Genomic DNA, 25,654 nt, shown 5'->3' with positions numbered 1-25,654 from the left:
GTTTTCATATATAATTATGTATATGTATGTAGTTCCTACCTTTTATAAATATTTGAATTGTTTAAAAATGATTTTTAATTAAGTATTTTGTTTATTATGTTAGATAGTTAATAATTATATTCTGAGTTAATTAATATATAATTAAGTTAATTATTTTATTTCGTTAAAATTAACAAGGTTGTTAGTTAACTATATTAATAATAAAAATTTTATTTAAATTTTAGGTGAATTTAATAATTAAATTCAAATTAATAAAATTGTTAACTCAAATCGGCTATAAATGAAAGTTATTCGGCCAAATCTTAATTCAATTCTAGCCATTTTGACTCAACTCTTATTTAGCCCATGTCCAGCTCGACATTAGAGCAACAACCCAGAGACCCCACTTCTCACTAAATCAACTCAACCCACGTGTTTTTGAGTTTGAATCATTTTAAGTGTAATTTTTTTTAAAAAATATTTTATATTTAATATTAATTATTTTATTTAATTTTAATGTAGTTGAAAAAAAAAACCTCCTGCTCTCCTTCCCCATTTCAGTTTAGCGAACGCGAACGCGAACGCAAACCCAAACCAAACTCTCCGGACGGAAAAATATAAGACCGTTTCAGAACATTCTGGAAGGCTCCAGGTGTTGCCATCTCCGAATCAAGGTTCTCATTTCAAATCAGTTGGAGCTTTAACCAAAGGAAGTTTGAATCTCAATTCCATTCAATTCTCACCCGTTTCCCCTATTTCCACCCTAGTCTCTGTCAAGAGGAGGAATTTTGACCATTGAAAAGATACAAAAAAAAAGTAATTTTTTCTTTAGAAATCAAAAGTTCTCCGAATCCCTGAATTTCAAATTTAAATCATTGTTCTTATTGTTTTCGTTTCCGGCGAAGTTAAGCTCGGAATCGTGGTGGAAGTATTGCTCTTCTCGTCCATCCCAGGTTTGTTGCGCTACAAGAGGTCCTCATCTTTGTCCGATTATCAATTTCTATTTTTAGGATACTAATCTATTCTAGTTATATATGTATGAGGTATCTCCATGTGAAATGGTCATTCTATTTGATTATCACTGTTGTATTTTGAATGAGTTCATTTGTGTGTTTCTCAAATTATATTCAACTTCATATTGTTTTCTCTCTCTAAATTTAATCCTATTTTGGCTACTAAATCGCCTACAAGTTTAGTCTTGTTGAGTTCCTTTACTGTCTCACATGTTCGGTTCCAAATAAGACATATCTAGTCGAAGTTCCGTAAGCATTTTATTTCCAATCTGTTTGCTCTGCCTTTAGTACTTCATATCCTGTTGCTGTAAATTAGTATAGAACTGTTTGGTTAGTTGGTTTTTGAGTCTAAACTGATGTATACCTCTCCTTGCTTGGTGTGCATGTGAATTTGTTAGCCTAATGATTCTTATGCTATAGTTCTGGTTGTTCTTAATTGGGATAAGACATAGTAGTCCTAGACTATGACCGAAATTCCAAAGACATTAGGGTTTAGGGTTTAGGGTTTACTATGATCGAAATCCCAAAGACATACCTTAACTAAAATAAAGTCTTATTAACCTGAACATATTTTTGTTGTAAACTAAGCCAAAAAGGTGTACACAATTATAAAAAATAAATGGATTCAGGGGTAATAAGACCTTAGTTTAGTTTAGTCAAGGTGTGTCTTTGGGATTTCGATCATAGTTTAGGGAGTACTTCTACCTTTCCCTTCTTAATTGTCATACCTTTTCTAATTTTTTTAAATGATTTTTTTAGTTACAAGGATCATTGATTTGTTTAGTGTTCAGGTCCCCATATTAACAACTTGAGTTGTCTAGTTAAATGTCACTGTGATTGTGATTACTGCTTAGATAATACTGAGCGAGTTTGTTGTGATGCTTGATTCCTTCCAAAATATTGAAATTGTCTTAGTATTCATTTTGCTTTGAAGATAAGTTTGATCCTCCTTTGATGAGTGCTGTATCTAAAGATCATATTTTATAACTTAAGCTCGTGAAAAGATTGTGTGATTTGTGCATTATAAGAATGTGGTTGTTAGTAAAAGTTCACTTATGGTTTTAACTGATATTGATTCAGAATGTTATTTTGGTTATGTGATAAGAGATTCGTCATGGTGATTGTGTATTGGTTCAGAGGGTTTCGGTTTATTATTGATTAATGTGCTAGTCTGTGGCTTGGTAATAGCTCCCGATTGGTAGGTCTGCCAATGTTTGATTCGAAAGTTTAGTTCTTAGAAATTGATTTTGATGGATGGGTCTTAAATAGGATTTCACTTGGAGAGATGAACACCCGACTAGTAGGTCATAACTTAAGCTTTTAGTATATGTCACTTATTCTTTCTTCTTCTTTCTTATGTTCGGGGCCGAACATGATTTTTAGTGCTGAATAATATAATGACCTGAAAAGTCATTTGTAGAAATTTTTACAAAATTACCGTCTTACCCATCCCGATAGTTGCCCCAAGTCTTCTTTTTATTAGTCAGTAAAGTTGGTTTGGAAATCTTGCACTATTGGTGTAACTAAAGTATTTAGTTGGCCGATAATTATTAAATAAATTATTTAGTTAGTTAGTGATTAATGGGCTAGTATATATATATATATATATATATATATATAAAAGCTAGTGCGAACATTTATCTAATGATGCAATGGGTCATAATTATTTGCCCTAATAAATTAAAAAGAAAAATGTGGTTTTTAATAAAGAGAACTTCATCGGCGATAGATCAAAGTGCAGCATGGGAGAAACCGTTGTCGAACAAAACTCTTGTTGCGGTACAAAAAAAGAGAGACGAAAGTTTAGGTATATTCGAGCGAGTTTAAAATTGTGTCTACTTATATTATTGTTGCATACAAGAATTAGTATTAAAATATTATTGGGTTGAAAAATTAAGATGTGAATTGTTGCATATTGAGTGAATTCTCTGTGCTTTGCTGAGGATAATAAAAAAATAATTGAGTGACACAATCATTGCCAACGATAGTGCAATGATCGGCAGTGATAGTAGAATATGAATGAAAGTCAATGGGTTAGAATACTACTTTGACATTAGAGGTTACTGATTTATATTGATTATGGAATTGCAAGTTTTCCTGGTGGATCACATTATGATCCATGTTCCATCGTATTGGAGTGATGTACTTAAATTGTAGGAATATTAAAGTTATAAATATCACTAGATTTATATTATTTAGAGAAATTGAAGCATAATTGCAGGCAAACAAATTGAAAATATGAGTTGACATGTTAATTGACATCAAGATTAAGACCTTGATTATGGATTTGGGTAAATTTATGGGTTCGGCTAGCATATGGGTGTTATTTTAAAATCTTATCGTGATTTTATATTTGAATAGATTGCATTTATTTGGAAGTCCAATGAAAGGGGGAGATTCAAGTCTCGAGAGTGATTGTTCGACTATTGGAGGCAAGTAGATTTCTAAACTCTTGCTAAGTGTATGAAATACATGTATTTCCTTGTGGTATATGTTTGAGAGTAATGAGACTTGGTGATGGGTTGACTTGTCCACATTGATTAATTCTAATAATAAAAAAGGGTAATAAAAGACGATGTGATTATTTGTTTGTATGTGATGTGTTGAGAATGGTACGAGTACGGTGTTATAATGGGAAGGTTTATTATTATTGAATGTGGATTGTAATCCAAGAATGCCAAAGCACATGGGGATTAACTGATATATTATTGATTTGATTTATTATGTGTGATTGTGTTCTTTACTGAATCCGTATAGTTGTGATAATTGAGGTGATTATATGTCATAACGACATTTGATATATTGAGATATTGCATCATCTCTTTATTTGATATCATATTGCGCCCATGCATTGACATGAGATTGGGTATGAGTAAAGGTCTAACACGTGGAGATCGTCCATGTTGAGATCGAGTTATGATTATTGGGCACGTGGAGATCGTCCGTGCGATAGAAAAATTATGATTATGATTTGGGCACGTGGAGATCGTCCGTGCGAAATTTATTTGATTTATGATAGTGCGTTGAAATCGTCCGCACAGACACGTGGAGATCGTTCGTGTCTGTATATGAACCTCGCGAGTCCCCCATGGGTCATGAACTCTCGATGTATTTTCGAGGAGTATCATGTATATACGGTTGAGAGAGAAATTGGTATTCTGAGGTATATCACTTCATGGTGTTATATTGCATTGCATCCCATGACATTCTTCATTCTTGATGATTATGTATTTTATTGGTAGTTAGGAAGTACTTGATATTTGATTACCTCTACTTGACGAACTTGATTTTGTGTGTTGCTGATAATTGTGAGTACCTTTTTTGTGAAAGTTGTGATTGTTGAATATTGAGTTGGTAGTTGGGCTGAATTTTACGCAGGTTGTAGTTGTGGAGGTTCGGTTGGTGTGTAAGGAATGCCCGTATTTTATCCCTTAACTTGAGTTTAGACGTTTACTTGTTGGGTACCGTGTGGTTTGGTACTCACCCCTTGCTACTACAATTTTTTGTAGGTTATTAGCCTGGACTTTGTGATATTTCTCTTCTCTTTGTCTGAGGCTTCTTGTGGATAATTGTGAGGTAGTTGCTTGTTATCTCAGCAGACCTTCTTACTCGTATTTATGATCTTGTTTTATTCGAGAAACAATATCATTGAGACTTATTATTTTCTTGTTGAATCAATTATAATACTTTAGAGACTTGTACACGTGACAATCATATTTTGGGGGTATTTTTGAATAACTTATGAAATTTTCGCATTTTATTGTAATGGTCAAGTTTTAGGATGACTTGTCTTGGTGGAATAAGACGAGTGCCATCACATCCATTTTTTTTTGGGTCATGACTACATGGTATCAGAGTGTTAGGTTTGTTGATCTCATCACACAGGGACAAGTCTATTAGAGTCTTGCGGAACGGTATGTGGACGCCTTTACTTTTCTTCGAGAGACTATAAGACTTTAAGAAAACTTCATTCCGTCGTTCTTTCGTGCTACTACTTGAGTCCAATTGGTATCTAGGTGATACAAATTGGTATCTGACTTTCTTCACTCTATTTCGCATATGATTAGTATTAGAGTAGTAAAATTGGAAACATTAACACCAACACCAACAAGAGAGTATGCGTCCTTAAAAATAGACATATTTCCACGATTTACTATAGCATGTAATTACTAGTGACTAGTATGGTCTGTTTATTAAGTTCTTAAAGTTGAAACCCGTATTCTTCATGGGTAGCATTTTCTGACTTCTCTATGGAGAAGTATATCTCCGGATCTTAATGGATATGAGATAGATGGGTTGAAGTAAGATGACTTTGTCAAGGTGACAACGTTCAAAAAACGGCTAGGTAATGAATATCATTATTTTGAAAAATATAGTTAGTAAAGTTCTCATAAGATATATGAATTGCTTAGTGAATAATGAAATTTTGTTGAGCCAATTGAGGGCAAAATCTATACTACGATTTTATAGATTAAGTGTATACATATATACATATATAAAGGTCATGATACGACTACTATAATAATATCCATGTTTGCTTGATTAAAGATATGATGTGTGTTATTTTGTCATCGACCTGATTTAAGAATGAATTTAATAATAGTTTGGATTTATTTAATGGTAGAAATGTGTGACTATTTGGATATGATCTCCTCGGTAGGTATGATGTGTTCTAGTGGTGGATATTTGGTATGGTACTAGTGCATTTAGATTGGGAAATGTATCTTGAGGTTCTGAATGAGGACTGACGATTTTATCTTAAGTTTTAAAAGGTAGATTGAAATTAGGATGACAAACTTATAGGGAAAGAAAGTCCTATTGAGTATACTTGGGTGAACTACATTGAAAATTTTAGTAAGAAAATACTTATAAAATTGAGTTAGTCCTTTAAATTTGATTGGTATACCTGATTTTAAGGTGTCATGTCGAGGAAAAGGTTCACTTCTAGATGATGAAAAGTTCTAGCTTAGCATGATGGTAAAAAGAGAAAGTAATATATGACCTATATGATTTATGTTGTTGTACTAGTATCGAGAATTCTCATTTAGAATCAGTTTTAGTGGCAACAAAGTCTTGAAAATGTTTCACCGGTTCTGATATCTAATTTAGTATTTGCTTAAGAGTTGGACACTAGGCCTAATTCTACTTAAAAATGACTGAAATTATTCTATTTATTTGGTTTCCAATTCTATTAGGAAAGAAATTGAAATTGTAATCCTATTTGTAGTTGATTTTGACTTTGCAAAGAAAAGTACAATTATATAAATAGAGGATAATCTTAAGAGAAAATTTGAACTAATTAGTATTTTACTTGAAAGACATTAGGACATAAGAGAGGTTTTGAGAGAGCTTTCAACAAGAGATAAGAGAGAATAGAGAAGAAAAAGATTTATTTTGCCGCATACCTTTTATCCGACCAGCAACTTTCAGATCGTGTTTCTCAATTAACTAATCGTTGGATCGGGCTAAGATTTGAACTAAGTGTTCCTAATATCTTGGTGGGTAATTTGAACGGTGGATATTAGATTCGAATGTCCGCAAGATCATTTTTTTGGTTCCGAACAACAGTGCGTTTGAGTGGTGCTTGCATTAAAATTGTAGAGGCATTGTATTTATAGTATGTATTATGAGGTGTTTTAATATAATATTTAATAAGAGGAATCTTAATTGAAGACATATGGAGGTGATTAGAGTTCGTAATGATGATAAGGGGTTGGTGATGAATTGTGATTGAGATGAAATTGGATAATAAGGATAATTGGTTAAACGAGTTTTATATGGTACTAACGAATTGCGAGCATCTAATGTTGTGGTTCTTTATTATTTGATGAATAATGAGGTTGTATGAAAAGTTTTAGGAATTGTGGGGACACCACTTGAATTAAATTTAAAAGAGTTAGAGTCATAATGAATAAAAAATAATAATAATAAAAAAAATTGTGGGATATAACGCAGTCTTCTGAAAGAGATGAGAACAATAGTATTTTCTCAAATTGTAAGGGGATTGGATTACACAATCGGATTCACATTCAATATTTTGTTTTCTACATTCGTACTGGTATATTTTTTTTCAAGATGTGAATATGTAAGATAGGAAATGGTCGATTGAATTGGGTATTTGAGTATTTGGAATGACTTGTGCATGATTTTGATCATAAAGTTTGTTACTTTTGATTTCTAAAGAACACGAAAAAAAAGGTTTCACTTAATAGTGTTGGTTTACAATATAAGGTAAAATGTCTTGGGTTGTTAGTAAAAGGATGAAATCGGTAATCGAGCTAGAGGTATTAACAAGAGTCTGGTATAAAGAAAGGTCCAGAGTAGAATTTTGCACCATGGGAAGAATTTTGAGAAAAAGTGAAGGCATAAGACCTCTCGTATAAGTCCATGTAGTTAAATGTTATTTTAATTTTTGCCTACAAGTTTAGATATGATTGTGCGATGTGAACTTGTTCGGTACATACTTACTATGAGTTCATCATCGACTTTTATAAAGATTGAGTTTTAATTTGGATGACAAATAGTGAGATATGGAGAATTAGAGTTTTACGTGAGATTAGATTTCTCAAGTTATGATAGATGACCTAATAGTGTTATAATGCGCAACATAGACATTTTATGGTGAATAGAGGTTATGAGTTTATAGTATAAAAAATAATTTGAGTGACCAAGAATTTCCCCAAGTATTGACATGAGGTATGTGATGGTGTTGAATGATAGCTAAAGCGTGGTAAAAGTGATGGGAAGTTGACTTTGAGTGTGATTTAATGGTTTTATCTCGATGAAAACGTGCTATCAAATTTGAAACTAGTGTTATTAGCCTTATTTGGGACTCATATTTGTCATGAAATGCTTTAATAGATAGAGAAATAGTCATAGTTGAACATATATTTGATAAGAATGCTTGACATTAATGATGATTGGGAGTAAGGAAGATGATCAGTGTGCTTATAAGGTTTTGTTTGTATTAAGAGTACTAACTTCACTGGATGTGGGGTTCGATAAACCAAGTATATGTGCAATTATAATATGGACTAAGTTGGTGATTTATGCATTATGAGTGTGTGGTGGTTGGTTCAAGTTCACTTTTGATTGGAGTTGGTATTGATTCAACATTTTATCGTGATTATGTGAAAAAGAAAAACAGAAATTCACCTAATGGTTGTGTCAACGTCCTTGAGAACGTGTTGCATATGTATGTATGATTAACTTTTATGGTTATTGAAAATATCTTTTGTTGTTAGTTGAGTTTACATACAACAATAACTATCACTTGAGTAGGTATATGACCATATCTGAGGCATATTAAGAGAGGCGATATAACTCTCACATTGGTTGGTTTGGTGCATTTGAGGTAAGACCTTGGGAGGCTGAGTATGATATGCACAAAAGATATTCACATATTTTTGTCGATTCTTGTACCCTTTCTCACACTCGCCTTATTTTGATCGTTTGAGGACGAACGATGGGTATATTGGTATCTATTGTAATGATCCTTTTGATCGTTTTGAGTACTAGAATTTTTTATTTCATAAAATACTTTTCGATAAGTTCTAAATAAATATTTTGGACTATTCTTAATTATAATTATGAAATTAACGGGGTAATTGTTATAATTTATTTAGTTCGTGGTTAAAGAAAATAACTTTAAAATTAATAGTGAGTCATTTTTACCACTTTTATAAATAGTCATATAATAACTAGGGTAATACTAATCAGTTTTAGAAAAATAAATGGAAAGATACGAAAGGTCGTGAAGGAAGAAAAATTGAAATGGGGTGGCTGCAAGTCTTACGGGTAAGAGTTCTCATCCAAATATCTTAACTTTTGTACATGCTAATTTTGTTATTGTTAATAAGACCGTTTCAGATGAATATAAGTATCATTTGTTACAGATTTGGGGGCCGAATAGGATTTCACTTAATTATTTGTTGACAAGTGGTAATGGACATTTAGGGCATAGTTATTGGCCAAGAGTTGAAATCTTCGATTATAAAATAAAATGAGGTGTAGGAAATTGTTAGTACTTATTTATTTGATAAGAATGGAGGTTACACAGATTATTCTGTGATTAGATAATATAAGTTTGACTATTTTTTGTTATTGTAATTTAATTAAAGTTTTGGTTTCAAAACTTGGTAGACACTCACGTGGGTTAAGTTGGGAAGCATGGTATGACCTCTTAATGACCAATTAATGTTTTGTAGTGAGTTAAGTTATTACAATTATATATTTATATTATATAGGTCGAATAGAGTTGCATGAAAGCAAAGGTTTGGAGACTCTACGAAATTTTTAGTTATCGTATTATATCAAATTTTAATATATTAACTTAGGTAATTAAATATTGAGTGTAGAATATTATATGAATTACATTAAAGTTATGTTAAATGGAGTAATAAGATTCACCCTTGGGTCTAGAGTAGAGATATAGTAGACTCGTTAATTTTCAAAGGATATATATACTTGATAGATTGGGAGGTTCAGAGGCATTGTTGAAAGGAAAGTATTGGAGAAGAATCTTGCTTGACTTCGATTTTTTCGATGGAGGTAGGTTATGGTTTATGCTACTTGATAGTAAACTCTTAATAGTGATTGCTATTCATTGAATAAAATTGTGAAGTTTTCTACGTACTTGATTGTGTGATTGTGTCGCTTGGTTGTGTGTGTCTCCTGATTGGTCTGAAATCCTGAGACCGTTAAATTTATAATCTTGAACCCTCTCTATCGAAGTGTTGTCTTGAATAAAGAAGGCTCGATGAAATATTATTAACGAATGGAAAAGTGGTGATATTAAATGATAAATTAATGATATTATTGGATCGGAGTGTTACGTTCCGACACGTTATTTTTGGACGGACTGTCACGTTCTGACATGGTATTTTTGGATTGGAGTGTCACGTTCCGACACGGTATTCTTGGATCGAAGTGTCACGTTTTGACACGGTATTTTTGGATCGAAGTGTCACGTTTCAATACGGTAATATTAAAGGAAAAACATATTGAATTAATGGAAGGTACTCAATCTCAAAAAACTCAACTCCCAAAATGGTTTGGTTTGGAGGCATGAGTCCTCATATGTGATCTTGATATCGTTGACTTATTACGTACTTACTTTAATGTTGTTGACACTTGTTCATGTTGTTTGTTGCTTATCACATGTTAAGAGCTATAGTCGAGTTCATACTATTATTCATATTATATTAGTTTTTATTTTGGGTTGACCGATGATACCTACTCAGTACATGTTGCCCCAAACTGAGCCCTACTTGTGTTTTTTTTCTTTCTTTGTTTTTCTTTTATGAAATGCAGCAAGTGTACCAATGACTTCAAATTGCCCTCGGCTCTAGCCAGTCTCCCACATATTAGGTCTAGGGTGAGCTATTCATTCAAGTTCGTGTTGGATTATCTCAGTCATGACATGATGTGCTATACTTTCGTACACATACCATTTATTCTTTTATTTTGGTGTATTTGATATTCTTAGACTTAATATTGGAGATTAGATGTCTTTGATGTGATAATTTTTAAGTTTTGAAAAATGATAGTTAATAGACTTTAGTAGATTTGTGTTTCATATATTAATAAGATTTAAGCTTCCGCATTGTTTGTATTCTGCAAGTTGAATAATAAACATAAGCTGATCACTTTGAATTTCTTGGTTCGCCTACCTAGGAAGTTAAGTGTGGATATCACTCACGACTCGTTTTGAGTCGTGACAAATTGTCTTAGTAGTCATTTTGCTCTGAAGCTCTTAACCATCCTCTAGCATGATTATCACATTGTAGTTTATTGTTGGTTAATTTCATTTTGGTCATTCTTGGATTTATCTACTTATTATGAATAATTTATTTTCATATTTACAGATAAGTTTCTTTCTTAAAAATGATCAAATATGCTGTACGAATTTTCTTTAGTTTGAATACACCTACACGTCATTAGTGTAAATGCATTATCTTTCTGTTGAAAATAATGATTCTCGCTTCATCTGATGCATGTGATTCCTATTTTAAACTTGTATATTAATATTGCTCTATTGGGTTCCATTTTAGTGGTTATTTAATTAATTCATGTGTCGTTACTGCATATGTTCATAGTTTGCCTACTGCCCTTTGTTGACGAGTTTGTTTGCTGGAAATATCAAATATTCATATAAATTTTTTCCCCTTTCTTATTCCACATTTGATATTTACTAAGTCTACTTGGACTCATCTCCTTGTATTATTGCATCGCAAATTGGGTTGAAACCCAACACTCCTTTATCGAGTCAGCCTGAGCTATTTCGGAAAAAGTTGGTTCCTGGACCAAAGAGGATGAAATCATAATCCTAAAAGGACTCATAAAGTTGAAAACTGAAAAAGGGGAATTAGGTTAGATCATGTTCAACTTTGAGTCCATTAAATGTTTTCTTGGTCACAAATCAGCCACACCACTTCATTTGCAAAGAAAAAAGTCACGTGTCTTCTGGAGAAATACAAGAACACTTCAAAGATCACCAGGACTCTAACCATCCCACATGAGGAAAAGTTCTTCTACTGGGACTTAGTGTTAACAACCATCAGCATGAATCAGTCTAATCCACAGCAAGTAGCTCTTCAACAATACAAGTTAGTTTCTCAAAGTTGAGTACTAGGAAGAGTTATGCCAACCAAATATTCCGGTCGTGGGTAACTCAAAAAAGATAGTATATATCATCTTTTTCATTTTCTTATCTACGTCAATTAATATACTAATGTCATGGTTTACTAGTTTGTTCTAAATATTGCCTAGACTTTTCTCATGTTTGCATATTAATTGTTCAAACATAAATTATTGCTGGCTGTCACTCTTGAGCCTACTCCTTAGGCATGATCGACACTCGAGAACCATTGCTGGCCCCAAGCAAACTCTTGACCTGACTTACTTACTCAGCGAAAAACTTTAAGCATAAAGAAAAGGATTCAAATGCTAAATAACTTAACTGTCTCAATTGAACTCATAATGTTTTTAAAAAAACATTTAACTTAGTCAAAGTGGCAACTCAAATCTAAAGATAAGCCAATAATAAGATAATGAAGAATGAACATAATGAAGAATGAACTAACATCTGACTGATTATATACGAAACCTTTAAAATAACTGAGATGAATGTCGGGACAAACCCCACGACATCCTAATGAACTAATATGATAACTTAAAGAAACAAAAATGAGTCATTCGAAATGGAAGGATGCTCACCAACTAACTCTAGAGTACGCATTGGATAATTAATGCGTTGCTTGCTGATCCTGATTACCTACGTCTGCATTATAAGACGATGCAAACCAACTTGCATCAGTACATTGAATGTACGAGTATGCGAGTTGGAATACTAAACATAACATAGACTTGAAAAGACCACACTTACCTGGCTTTACTTAAGTCAACTACCTTATCTGATTTCAATATAAAGCAGTGTAAATAAATCCAGTATAAAGAAAAGTTTTAAAACATGATTTTCAACTCTGTATATTTAGAAATACAATAATAATTATGTATGCAAAGATACAATATGAATTTTGTTTATATGTCAAAATACAAATATTTCTCATGTATATAAAAATACAAAATACCGTTGTGGGAATTTCTCTAACAAAAGACAGATTATCCGAACCAAAGCTCAAAATAGATCAAATCGAAAAAATAGTATGGCACCCAAAATCTCAAAATGTTGGTTCCGATTGTTCAAACCTTCGAGGAAACCACTAATGCTCGCATTTGGTTAGGTTGTCCACCTTGCTCCCCTTGTGGTGTAGACCTTCCCCAGACCGTGCTAACGTGGGATGTTTTGTGCACCAGACTGCTATTTAGATTGATATCTTCTTCATCATTTAAAATGTATGCATATGTGTCATTCCCTGAATACTTAGGCGTGGAGAGCTTTAGTCCTATGATTTGAGTTAATATGACATGGAATATCCGCATGGTCAAAAACAATGTTACTTTGGAAGATTAACTATATTAGTAATACACAATGTACTGTCACCTTAGACCTTTTTAGCCTAACTTACATGGTGGGAGATTGAAAGGTTAATCTTAGTTGTATCCTAATAGTATCCTCAGAAGGCTCTCGTATGGATATAGTAATTGTCATGCCCCGAGCTACCCACGAGACGCTGACACGGAACCTAGGACCACAATTGATCCCAAGCTAACCCTGCTGGCATTATCATGAGCATACTAAAGATAATAAACTGATGCGGAAGCTAAATCATAATTAAATCTGAAAAATGGGGAATACCCATATTCTATAACTGAGATATTTAAAAACAATGAGATATACAAAGGAAATATTAACTCAATACTAAGCTGAATCTATGTTTAAAATAAGCCTTTAAACTGGACTAGAAGTTCTGGGACAAACCCCCAGCTAAATCTAGCAAAAACTGAAACTAAATGACTAAAGACTGAAATGAAACTCATGACTGTTGTCCTCGGAGAATGAGGACTCACCACCGAATCTGTTGAACTGAAGGCCGAAAATCGATCTATGCGTGATCTGGATGCTGAGAACATGAACCTACATCACGAGAAGATGTAGCGCATGTATGCGTTAGTACTTGAAAGGTACTAGCATGTAGGATAGAGTAAAGCTGAAATAAAACATGACTGAACAAGCATAAGAAGCAAATATAATAATCTGACATGATAAACTGAATTCTGAGCTGACTAGATGCAATGACCAATTTATAACATGCTGAAACTGAATACTAAAAATACTGATAAATGGTCAATGCAGAGAGTCTGACTGAACTATGAGAGCTACTAATAACCGATAATAAAACCACATGAGCTAAATGTGGAGTCCGATGTATACGCCCCATCGAGAGGATCCAATATACCCGTTTAAAGGTATAAAGGCATGCTTGCCTGATCACTAAACTGATTGCCCACAGAGGGAACTTACAACCTACTTGGCTAGTAGTTTTGGGACTATTGGGTACGCTAAACCCTAATACAACTTGGTATTATGCTACTCCCATGAATCTTGTAAATTTACTGATTATGTCTGAGTTTCTGTAAATACTGAATAGCTCAAAACTGAACATGCAAATTAAGAATGCAAAAATTGATCTGGTAATTATGCATTTATAACTGAGGCATGTAAATCTGAAGTGTCTAATATATCTGACCTAGCATGTGTAATTCAAAACTAAAGAAATACAAACATGATAATCTGATTTGGAACATGTATTTAATAGGTTCATGAAGTTCTATCAAAGTTCTAGAAATCCTAGGCTTAATAATGATAATAGAATCAAGAATCTGACTGAAATCTAGGGACCCAATGGGAGAAAAGAATCCACTAGAAATTTTCTTCTAATTTTCTAAATTTTGATTTAATGATGTAACTTAGATATGTTTTAATTATGTTTCTAGGCTTAAACTGACTAAAATATGATGATTTAGGGTCAAAACACGTAATTTAGGGTTTAAACGAATTGGGAATGGTCAAAAAGACCCCTGGGAAAGTTGCTGTCGGACCATGATTTATGATCATTTGAAGTTTACCCAACTGCATTTCCCCTTAACTTTCTGTAAATTTTCTACCTACGGACTATGCTGGTCATCCGTAACACTTATCAGAGAATGGGTGTATGGGGGTCTCGATCGACGAACACGAACTATGGACCGTCGTTTGACCTACGGACCGTCGGTTCGTCCGTCGATCAAGACTTAGCTAATTTTTCCCGGCTAAATTTTTGGGAGTTTCTGATCCCATCGACAGTTGTGCCGGACGGACCGTCGATGCCACCGTTGGTTGAACCTGCAGATTTTTCTAAAAAAAATTGATTTTAGGTCTATTTTCGCTATGAGGTGTTACATTATCTCCCCCTTGGGAACATGCGTCCTCAAATGAAGACTAAACTAGCTGAAATAGAGGGGGAAAACTGCAAACCCTACTACTAAACACTGAGAACTGTGTTTTTGACTGAATTGAGTTCCGAGTACATGCAAACACGCTGAAAATGCAAGTACAAACTGTGGGAACATGATTCTAAGACTGAATTTATGCATGAATGACTGGAAAACTGAAGAGGAACTATTACCTCAAGCTGGAGTAGAATTGGAAGGAAAGAGGTGAGGATACTTGGCTTTCATGGCTGCTTCTGCTTCTCAAGTAACTCCCTCTACGGACTAACTGCTCCACAAAATCTTGACTGAAGCGACTTCTTTATTTCTCAACCATCTGACCTAACGGTCAAGAATTTCAACTGGTACATCCTCATAAGAAAGACTATCTTTCACCGCCACACTCTCCAATGACACTATAGAGGCTGGATCACCTACACACTTCTTTAAGAGTGAGATGTGGAAGACCAGATGCACTACTGCTAATTCTGCTGGCAACTCTAACTCATATGCCACCTTGCCAACCTTTTTCAAGATCTTTTAAGGGCCTACATATCTAGGACTGAGCTTCCATTTCTTTTCAAATCTCATCACCCCTTTCATAGGTGAGACCTTCAGAAAAATCCAATCATCAACTTGGAACTTTAGTTGCCTTCTCCTTACATATGCATAAGATTTATGACGACTTTGGGTTGTCTTAAGTCTATCTCTAATGAGTTGCACTTTCTCCATAGCATAAAGGACTGAATCTGGCCCTATCAAAGCTACTTCACCTACTTCAAACCAACCAACATGTGATCTACATCTACGCCTATATAAAGCCTCATAAGGGGCCATCTGAATGCTGGAATGGTAGCTATTGTTGTACGCAAACTCAATAAGAGGAAGGTGATCATCCCGACTACCCTTGAAATCGATCGCACAAGCTCTTAACATATCCTCTAAGGTCTGAATGGTACGCTCTGTCTGCCCATCCATCTGTGGATGAAATGTTGTACTACGGTTAACTTGAGTACCAAGACCTTTCTGAAATGACTTCCAGAAATGAGAGATGAACTGAGGACCTCTATCTGAGATGATAAACAAAGGAACCCCATACAACCTCACAATCTCATTAATGTAAAGCCTCGCGTAGTCTTCTGCCGAATATGTAGTCTTGACCGCCAAGAAGCGAGAAGACTTAGTCATCCTATCAACTATCACCCAAATGGAGTCATGTTGTTTGCGAGTACGCGGTAATCCTATGATGAAGTCAATATTGATCACATCCCACTTCCAAGTAAGAATATCGATCTCTTGAGTCATACCCCCTAGTTTCTGATGTTCTACCTTGACTTGCTGGCAATTGGGGCACTTACTCACAAAGTCTGCTATATCCCTCTTCATGCCATTCCACCAATAGACTTCCCGCAGATCGCGGTACATATTAGTGGAACCTGGATGAATAGAATACCTAGAGTTATGGGCTTCTGCAAGAATATGTGTTTTCTTAACTCGCCCACATCAGGAACACACAATCTACCCTGGTAGCGAAGTACACCATCTCCCCTTTGGGAGAAAACCTCCACTCTTTGATTATGGATTGGCCCTTAAGTTCAAGCAATTGGATCACTATCTTGCTTTTCCTTAACCTCCACTACCAAAGACGATTCTGCCTCATTCCGAACTGTTACACCATTGTCAGATATGCTCATAAGGAGAACTCCCAAGCGAGCAAGTCTGTGAACATCTTTCACTAGCTTCTTCCTTTCGTCCTCAACATGGGCTACACTACCCATAGATAATCTACTAAGAGCATCTACTACTACATTAGCCTTACCCGGATGATAATGCACACTCATATCATAATCCTTTAGGAACTCAAGTCATCTCCTCTGGCGAAGATTCAACTCATTCTGGGTGAACACATATTGAAGGCTCTTATGATCGGTGAACACATCTACATGGACACTATACAAGTAGTGTCTCCATATTTTGAGTGCAAAAACTACTGCTGCAAGCTCGAGGTCATGAGTTTGATAGTTCTTCTCATGCGCCTTAAGCTGCCTAGAGGCATAAGCTATCACCTTACCTCGCTGAATCAACACACAACCTAGGCCAACTCTGGATGCATCACAATAGATAACATAAACATCTGAACCCTCTGGTAGAGTCAAGATAGGAGCTGTAGTCAATCTAGTTTTCAATACTGCGAATCTTTTCTCACAATCATTTGACCATTGGAACTTGACCATCTTCTGAGTCAACCTAGTCAATGATGAGGCTATGGATGAAAATTCTTCCACAAATCTTCTGTAATAACCTGCTTGACCTAAGAAACTTCTGATATTTGTAGCAAAGGTAGGTCTGGGCCACTGTTCCACTGCATCTATCTTCAGCGAATCCACTCGGATCCCTTCACTAGATACAATGTGACCAAGAAAAGCAACGGATTGCAATCAGAATTCACATTTACTAAACTTAGCAAATAATTGGAGATCCTTGAGAGTTTGCAGAACAACTCTCAAATGACTTGCATGTTCTTCCTCACTCCTAGAGTAAATGAGGATATCATCAATAAAGACGATAACGAACATGTTCAAGTATTGTTTGAAAACTCTGTTCCTCAAATCCATGAAAGTTGTAGGAGCATTAGTTAGTCCAAACGACATAACTACGAATTCATAATGACCATACTGAGTTTTGAAGGCTGTTTTTGGAATGTCAATATCTTTGACTCTAAGCTGATGATAACCCAATCTGAGGTCTATCTTTGAGAAATGGCTAGCACCCTGAAGTTGGTCAAACAAGTCATCAATCCTGGGGATGTGATACTTATTATTGATTGTGACCTTGCACATTCTGAGGGAACCATCTTTCTTCCTTACGAACAACACTGGTGCACCCCATGGTGAAATACTAGGTTTGATGAAACCTTTATCTAGAAGGTCTTTCAACTGCTCTTTGAATTCCTTAAGCTCTGTTGGAGCCATTCTGTAAGGAGGAATAGAAATAGGCTGGGTATCTGGAAGGAGATCAATTCCAAAGTCGATTTTCCTTTTGGGAGGGACTCCGGGAAGATCTTCTGGAAACACTTCTGAAAACACACAAACTACTGGAACTGACTCAAGAGTTGGGGTTTCAAGGCTAGAATCCTTAACCCGAACTAGATGATAGAGATAACCCTTAGATATCATCTTTCTAGCCTTAAGGTAAGAAATAAATTGACCCATAGGCGTTAAGCTACTACCCTTTCATTCTAAGATTGGTTCGTCTGGAAATGGAAAACGAACAATCCTAGTTCTACAATCGACTGAGGCATAACATGAATGTAACCAATCCATGCCTAGAATGACATCGAAGTCTACCATTTCTAACTCTACTAGATCTGCTGAGGTGACTTTCTGAGAGACTGTGACAGGGCAATTTCTATATACCCATCTAGCTATAACTGGGTCACCGACTGGAGTAGAGACTGAGAATGGTTCTGAGGGAGTTTCTGGACTAACACTGAATTGGACTGCTAAACTGAGTTACAAAAGACAAAGTCATGTCTGTTGTCTTTCCACTGAGTGAACCATATGTGAGTCACATCCTTGAGTTTGTAGGATGCCAATCTCACCTATCACTACGAGTTACTGACATCACACCAAATATTTTCTTGACCTTATTAATGAAATTCTGTGGGTTCTTACCAACTTGCAACCTTAAAAAGTTAGGCAGATTCATCCTAACAAAATCACAAACTCTGCATTGTTCTGGTTGGTCATACTCTAAGCCAAAAGCTGAATTGTCCCTCTAAACCTCTGCATTTAAACTTCCTTATCTAGTACTAAAGGAACTGCGTTAGCATTGTGTGCATTAGCATTCCATGCCTAAGATTTACGAGAAGGCATGATCTTAAGCGCTCAACGTTGAGTTAGAATGAAATTAGATCATACCTTACACACGATACGAGTAACAAAAAGTGAAGTTTTCATGAAAACATTTTCTAGCCTCCCTCTCATTAGATGTGGTGCACTTCACACCCATGAAAATGACTCTACTTAGTGTGGCTTTTCAGACATCCTAGGACTCTTGAACCTAGTGCTCCGATACCAAGTTTTGTCATGCCCCGAGCTACCCTCGAGACGCTGACACAGAACCTAGGAGCACAAGTGATCCCAAGCTAACCTTGCTGACATGATCATGAGCATACTAAAGATAATAAACTGATGCGGAAGCTAAATCATAATTAAATCTGAAAAGATGGGGAATACCCATGTTCTATAACTTAGATATTTGAAAACAATGAGTTTAATACAAAGGAAGTATTAACTCAATACTAAGCTGAATTTAACTATGTCTGAAATAAGCCTCTAAAGTGGATTAGAAATTATGGGACAAGCCCCAGCTAAATCAAGCAAAAACTGAAAGTAAATGACTAAAGACTGAAATGAAACTTATGACTGTTGTCCTCGGAGATTGAGGACTCACCACTGAATCTGTTGAACTGGAGGTCGAAAATCGATCTATACGTGATCTGGATGCTGAGAACATGAATCTACATCACGAGAAGATATAGTGCACGTATGCGTCAGTACTTGAAAGATACTGAGCATGTATGATAGAGTAAAGATGAAATAAAACATAACTGAACAAGCATAAAAGCAAATATAATAATCTGACATGATAAACTGAATTCTGAACTGACTGGATGCAATGACCAATTTATAACATGCTGAAACTAAATACTGAATATATTGATAAATGGTCAATGCAGAGAGTCTGACTAAACTGTGGGAGCTACTAATAACCGATAATAAAATCACATGAGCTAAATGTGGAGTCCGATGTATACGCCCCATCGAGAGGATCTTATATACCCGTCCAAAGGTATAAAGGCATGCTGGCGTGATCACTAAACTGTTGCTTACAGAGGAGACTTACAACCTACTTGGCTAGTAGTTTTGGGACTATTGAGTACGCTAAACCCTAGTACAACTCAGTATTATGCTACTCTCATGAATTCTGAAAATTTACTGATTATGTCTGAGTTTCTGTAAATACTGAATAGCTCAAAACTAAACATGCAAACTGAGAATGCAACAATTGATATGGTAATTATGCATTTATAACTGAGACATGTAAATTTGAAGTGTCTGAAATATCTGACCTAGCATGTTAATTCAAGAACTAAAGAAATACAAAGCTAGGATTCTGAAATACATGTGATAATCTGAGTATTAACATGATAATCTGATTTGGAACATGTATTTAATAGGTTCATGAAGTTCTATCAAAGTTCTAGAAACCCTAGGCTTAATCATGATAATGGAATCAAGAATCTGACTGAAAACTAGGGACCCAATGGGTGAAAGGAACCCAGTAGTGAAATCCCACATACCTGGTGATGTAATTCATGGAGAAACACTTAATTTTGGGGCTGGAATTGCTGGAAACTTGCTTCGTTCTTGAGCTAGGGTTCTTGAGCTTTTTCTCCTTTCTTGCTTCTAATTTTCTAACTTTTGATTTAATGATATGACTTAGATATGTTTTAATTATGTTTCTAGGCTTAAACTGACTAAAATATGATGATTTAGGGTCAAAACGACTTAAGTTAGGGTTTAAACGAAGTGGAAAAGGTCAAAAAGACCCCTTAAAAAGTTGTTGTCAGACCAAACCACGCCTAGGACTGACGGTCCATCATCTAACCGACGCCCCATCATTGGGTCCGTCGACTGGGTATGTTCGATAGTCCTTTACTAAAATGGGCATAATTTTTTACTCGGAGGTCTGATTTTAGCAAGGTTGATGGCTATGGAAAGATAATTCAACTATGTATCTGTGGGTAGGTCATGTGACACCTAATTCATTTTGTACTAAGAGTTATGACCATTTAAAGTTGACCTAAGTGTATTTCCCTTTAACTTTCTGCAAATTTTCCCCCTACGGTTAGGCCTACGGACCGTGCTGGTCATCCGTAGCTCTTGTCAGAGAGTGGGTTAATAAGGGTCTCGATCAACGGTCATGGACTACGGACCGTCTCTGACCTACGAACCGTCGATCCGTCCGTCGATCAAGACTTAGCCAACTTTTTCCGGCTGAATTTTTGGGAGTTTCTGATCCCATCAACGGTTGTGCAGGACGGACCGTCGACGCCACCGTTGGTTGCACCTGCAGATTTTTCTGAAAAAAATGATTTTTGGTCTATTTTTGCTACGGGGTGTTACAGTAACTGACTGCGTACTCCGGGAAGATACACCAAAGCCTATGAACGAGGGCAATTGTCCACTGGCTACAATTGGATGTTGAAATCAATCACCGGAAAGTAAGCTTTTTTTTATCATTTTCTTTTGTTTCCTTTTCAAGTTTTCCTCTTCGACAGTATTACATGACTTGCAAGTGTACTAGGATAAGTCAATTTAAGGAAAATCTGCCGGTAGGAATTCTTCATGGCATATTATGTTTTTTTAATAGTGTACTACGATTTTTGTATTACTATTTTATCTTCTTCTGTTTACTGCTGAATTTACGGATGACTTCTTTAGTTTTTACATTTAGTTTCTTGTGTAACTGGTTTCCCCTTGCGCTATGAATATGCAAACCTTCATACTCAAGTCCTAAATCAGTAAGTGAAATGTGTCATTCTCAGGCGAGAAAGAAAAAAAAGAAAAGGAAGATCGAAAACTAAGAAAAATATTAAGACTCAGTATACAATCTCAATTGGAGATGGAAAATCGGAGCGCAGTTGTTAATTCTAAGGATATCAATGAGAGTGACACATCATCACAGATACATACATTATCGGATCGATCGACCGTTGAGGTGATGATGAAGGGAAAAGCGATGGGAAAATAGCTTCTCTAGGATAACAGGTAATACTATTTGATAATTCAGATACAGATGGTGCAAACGTCATGCTGCTGAATGATCCTTTTCTTTGTCCCAATAATAACAAATATGGTTAGAATACTAGTATTTATGCATTGGAAATGATGAGAATAATGATTAAAGTGTTTAAATTTGTGTTGCATGACTCTTCGTCTTCTCCCTCTCCATTAAAATATTTTATTAATTACTTTACTTTAGTTTACTACTTACAAATAAGCAAAAGAAACGTATTAATCCTCAGATTAGTTTGAATATGGAAGATGGTACTCCAACAACCTGTTCACAACCCCAAGGTATGTATTTTAGTAGTATGTAAATAAGTTACAAACAACATTGTTGATCATTGATATGCAGATTGTGAGATAATGCCAAGGAGACGAAAATTGATGTCTGCTACCTCAGATTAGTTTGAAGATGGAAGATGGTACTCCAACAACCTGTTCACCACCCCAAGGTATGTATTTAGTAGTATGTAAATAAGTTAGACAAAAGACAAAAAGTCACCACTGATGTTGTCCCGAATTTTTAAAGAAACACCTTAACTTTGCGACCGTCCTATTACACCACTAAACAATTTTGAATAGATATACTTATATCATTTTTCGTGCATCTGACATAGAGAGTGGTGTACACTCTCTCAAAGAGAGTGAGCAACATAAAATAACTAATATAATTTTATTTTTATAAGTATTTTATCATAAAATATATTTTCTTATTATTTTAACTTTTTTTCCTTTTTATGTTTTCTCTTTCATTCTTCTTTGTTTTCAAAAATTCATTGTCATTTCCGTTAATTGAAACTTCTTACTTTCAATGTCATCATTTTTACCACAAATTCACCTTTCTTTTTTTTATTACTCTTAGTTTTACACTCTTTAATGTTAAAATTTTATGCAAATATTTTCTTACATTTCGAACAATTCGATAAACTCATTAGATTTCAAGATGATTAGGAAGTATCATATAATTTTTTTATCCAATTTCAGTTAAGTTTTTTCAAATTTCGAGAAATTACTTGATTCTTTTAAATTAAAATTTTGAATTTTGAATTTATATGAAAATGAGTGGTTTATGATACCTTCAAAATCTTAATTTTTTTTAAAAAAATAATTAATTTTGTTATGAAAAATTCAATAAAGTCTCAATAATAGTGTGAATTTTATAAAGAATTTGACCGGAGAACAAGAAGAAAAAAAAAGAAAAAAAATGGAAGTGGGTTTTAATTTCACATAGGGAGTGGGAGGTGATGAAAAAAAAAATGAAAGGATGAATCACCTGAAAGTGAGAGGTGGAAGATGAAATAAAATTTAATATAATATCAAAATTAAAATTCAAAAAGTAAGAGAGAGAGAAAAAAGAGAGAAATAGAGAAAGTAAAAGATAAAGGAAAAATTTAAATGAAAAAAAATTATATTTTTAATTAAATTAACACATGTCTTGTAATGATTGGTGTGTGAACTTACTTGCTTCTTAAAATTTGGGACTGATCAAAAAATGGTATAATAATATCTGTTAAAAATTATTTAGTGGGGTAATACGATAATCGCAAAGTTAAAATGCATTTATAAAAATCCGAGACAACTTTAATCATGATTTTATGTCTTTCTCAATAAGTTACAAACAGCATTGTTGATTGTTGGTATGCAGATTGTGAGATAATGCTAAGGAGAGGAAAATTGATGCCTGCTGCTACTGGTTCAGAAAAAATGATTTAGAAAAACAAAGCTACTTCAGAAAAAGTTAGTCCTGGACCAAAGAGGATGAAATCACGATCACAATCCTAAAGGGACTCGTAAATTGAAAACTGAAAAAGGGAAAATTAGTTTAGATTATGTTCAACTTAATGATTCCATTAAACAATCTCTTGCTCACAAATCAGCCACACCACTTCATTTGCCAAAAAAAAAATGAAGTATCTTGGGGAGAAATACAAGACAATTTAAAGAAGAGCAGGACTCCGACCATCCCACATGAAGAAGAGTTGTTCTACTTGAGTGACAAACAAGGACTATCAGCAAATCATGAACCAACAACTTACAATGTCTTCTTCCAGTTTGGATCATCAACAACTTACAATTTCTTTTCCGGAAGAATCTGATACAACTTTTGTGGGAGACCTAGGGCTAGCGTTAACAACTATGAGCAGGAATCAGTCTAATCAAATGCAAGTAGCTCTTCAACAATTCAAGTTAGTTTCTCAAAGTTTGAGTACTAGGAAGAGTTATGCCAACCAAATACTCCAGGTGCCGATGACCCCCCAAAAAGGTAGTATATATATAATCCTTTTCATTTTTCTTTTCTACTAATGTGATTGTTTTCTAGTTTGTTTTCAAAATTAATTGCTGTCAACCAATTATTCAACTTGTGGCAACGCATTTTGCGCATCTTAAGGCATTTATACAGATTTTAACGCTTCTCATGTTATTAAATTCCTTGAACTTCACTGTCTATGCAATTTTATAATTCATGTTTTGCTATGCTCAACTTATTTGTCTTGGTACCTTCCTAGTGCGTCTACTTTTTTTTCTCTTACCAATAACTTTTATATAAGGAGGGACTTTCTGAACTAGAGGAACAAAAGATAGCAAGGAGCTATTTCGACACAAAGATACAACATGCACAATTGGTTTCAGATGCCTATAATGCCAGCCATGGATTTGGTAAGCTTTCTATCTAGCTAAGAATATCTAGTTTTCATCCTGTGTAAGGGGAAAATTGATCTTTTATTGATGTTGATATTTACTTGTTATTGCTTGGAATGATCTGAATCTGAAGCACTTTTAGGGGTTAGAGTCATTGATGATCTTTTGGGGCTTTTATTTTCAAATTAAGTAGTGTATTTGTGTGCATGATTCCAGTTCTAAAAATAGCCGTTGGTGCCAAATAGGGTTGTGCATGAGCATCAACAAGCTTTTCACATGTGGCGTTTCCTTTCAAGTGGTCTCTTGGGCCTTGCTCTCTTCCTGTTCGCTTTGTCGAGTTATAAGCAATTATTTTGTTGTTAGTGCGCTGAATTAATTAGGACTATTTCAACAAACATCTGGCACCGAAGAAAGTAATGATATCAATCCTAATTGTTAGCCTAACTTTGCCGTCCATGATTAGTCCAAATTATATTAAGATTTGGTCCTCGTTACCCACGTGCCCTAGAAGATGTTTTGCCCTATTCATAAACTTTACATTGTATCAAAGAATATGTGTTCAGCAGGAGCATAAAGGGTAGAAAATGTAGTTTCTGTAGAACTTATTTCTAAACTTAGCGTCTTAGCCTAACTTGACAAATGAACACTTAAACTTTGAGAGTGCACATCTAGACACCTCCACTTGGTCTCAACTAATAACTAAATGCTCCCAACTCTACTCCATTGTGTCTCGTGGACACTCAAATGTGACATGACCTATAAATATTAGGGGTGTCTAGATGAAAATTTTGTAAGTTGAAGTGTTCAACTGACACACTGGAGATGAGTTGAGTTGTCTAGATGTGCCTACTCAAAGTGGGAGTGCTTACTTGCCAACTGAGGTGAAGTGTGATTGTTAGTTAATGTATTATGCCTTCTATCTACGCTTTAACTTCAATTTTGTTAATTTATTGTCGAATGAACCTTTAGGAACTCGTTCCCAACTTGGATTCATTCCTTCATTTGAAAGAATGATACTAAAGTAACCTTCACAGAACATTCATTTTTCTGGTAATTTCATACTTATTTGCTAAAGGGAAAAGAAATGAACAAGTTGTCCCTAAATAGGGGTAAAAATCCGTAGGGACTCTTTAACCTTTGAACATCTAGCCTTTCTGATTTTGCATGATCAGGTCCATCTGCATGAAACTATGTGATGTAGTTTGGCATAACTTCTTCAGTAGGGGTCACAAAAGTGATGGTACTAACCATTGGATTTGGTGTCTGTGGCTAGCATTGATACTGCCGAAAGATTGT

The 25,654-nt window shown here is 34.8% G+C and overlaps 1 protein-coding gene across 10 annotated transcripts in view; it reads left to right on the top strand.

The window, feature by feature from the left end:
• Positions 1-494: 494 nt before the first annotated feature.
• LOC101254250 (uncharacterized) overlaps positions 495-25,654 on the top strand; it is a 37,354-nt gene continuing 12,194 nt past the window's right edge. For 4 of the 10 annotated variants that reach the window (XM_069293216.1, XM_069293222.1, XM_069293219.1 and 1 more), the window contains exons 1-6: positions 508-932; positions 20,969-21,153; positions 21,478-21,700; positions 22,071-22,170; positions 23,364-23,981; positions 24,268-24,376. The gene's annotated coding sequence lies outside the window, so the exon portion shown is untranslated. Of the gene's footprint in view, positions 933-3,353; positions 3,429-20,273; positions 21,154-21,477; positions 21,701-21,957; positions 22,010-22,070; positions 22,171-23,363; positions 23,982-24,267; positions 24,377-25,654 lie in introns of those variants that run through there. The other 6 variants (XM_069293217.1, XM_069293223.1, XM_069293224.1 and 3 more) reach the window with 6 other exon arrangements.

The sequence above is a fragment of the Solanum lycopersicum genome, chromosome 2 (genome assembly GCF_036512215.1).
Source record: "Solanum lycopersicum chromosome 2, SLM_r2.1".
Lineage (NCBI taxonomy): Eukaryota > Viridiplantae > Streptophyta > Magnoliopsida > Solanales > Solanaceae > Solanum > Solanum lycopersicum.
The sequence above is the reverse complement of the archived record's forward strand: the minus strand, read 5'-3'. Positions and strand labels throughout refer to the sequence as shown.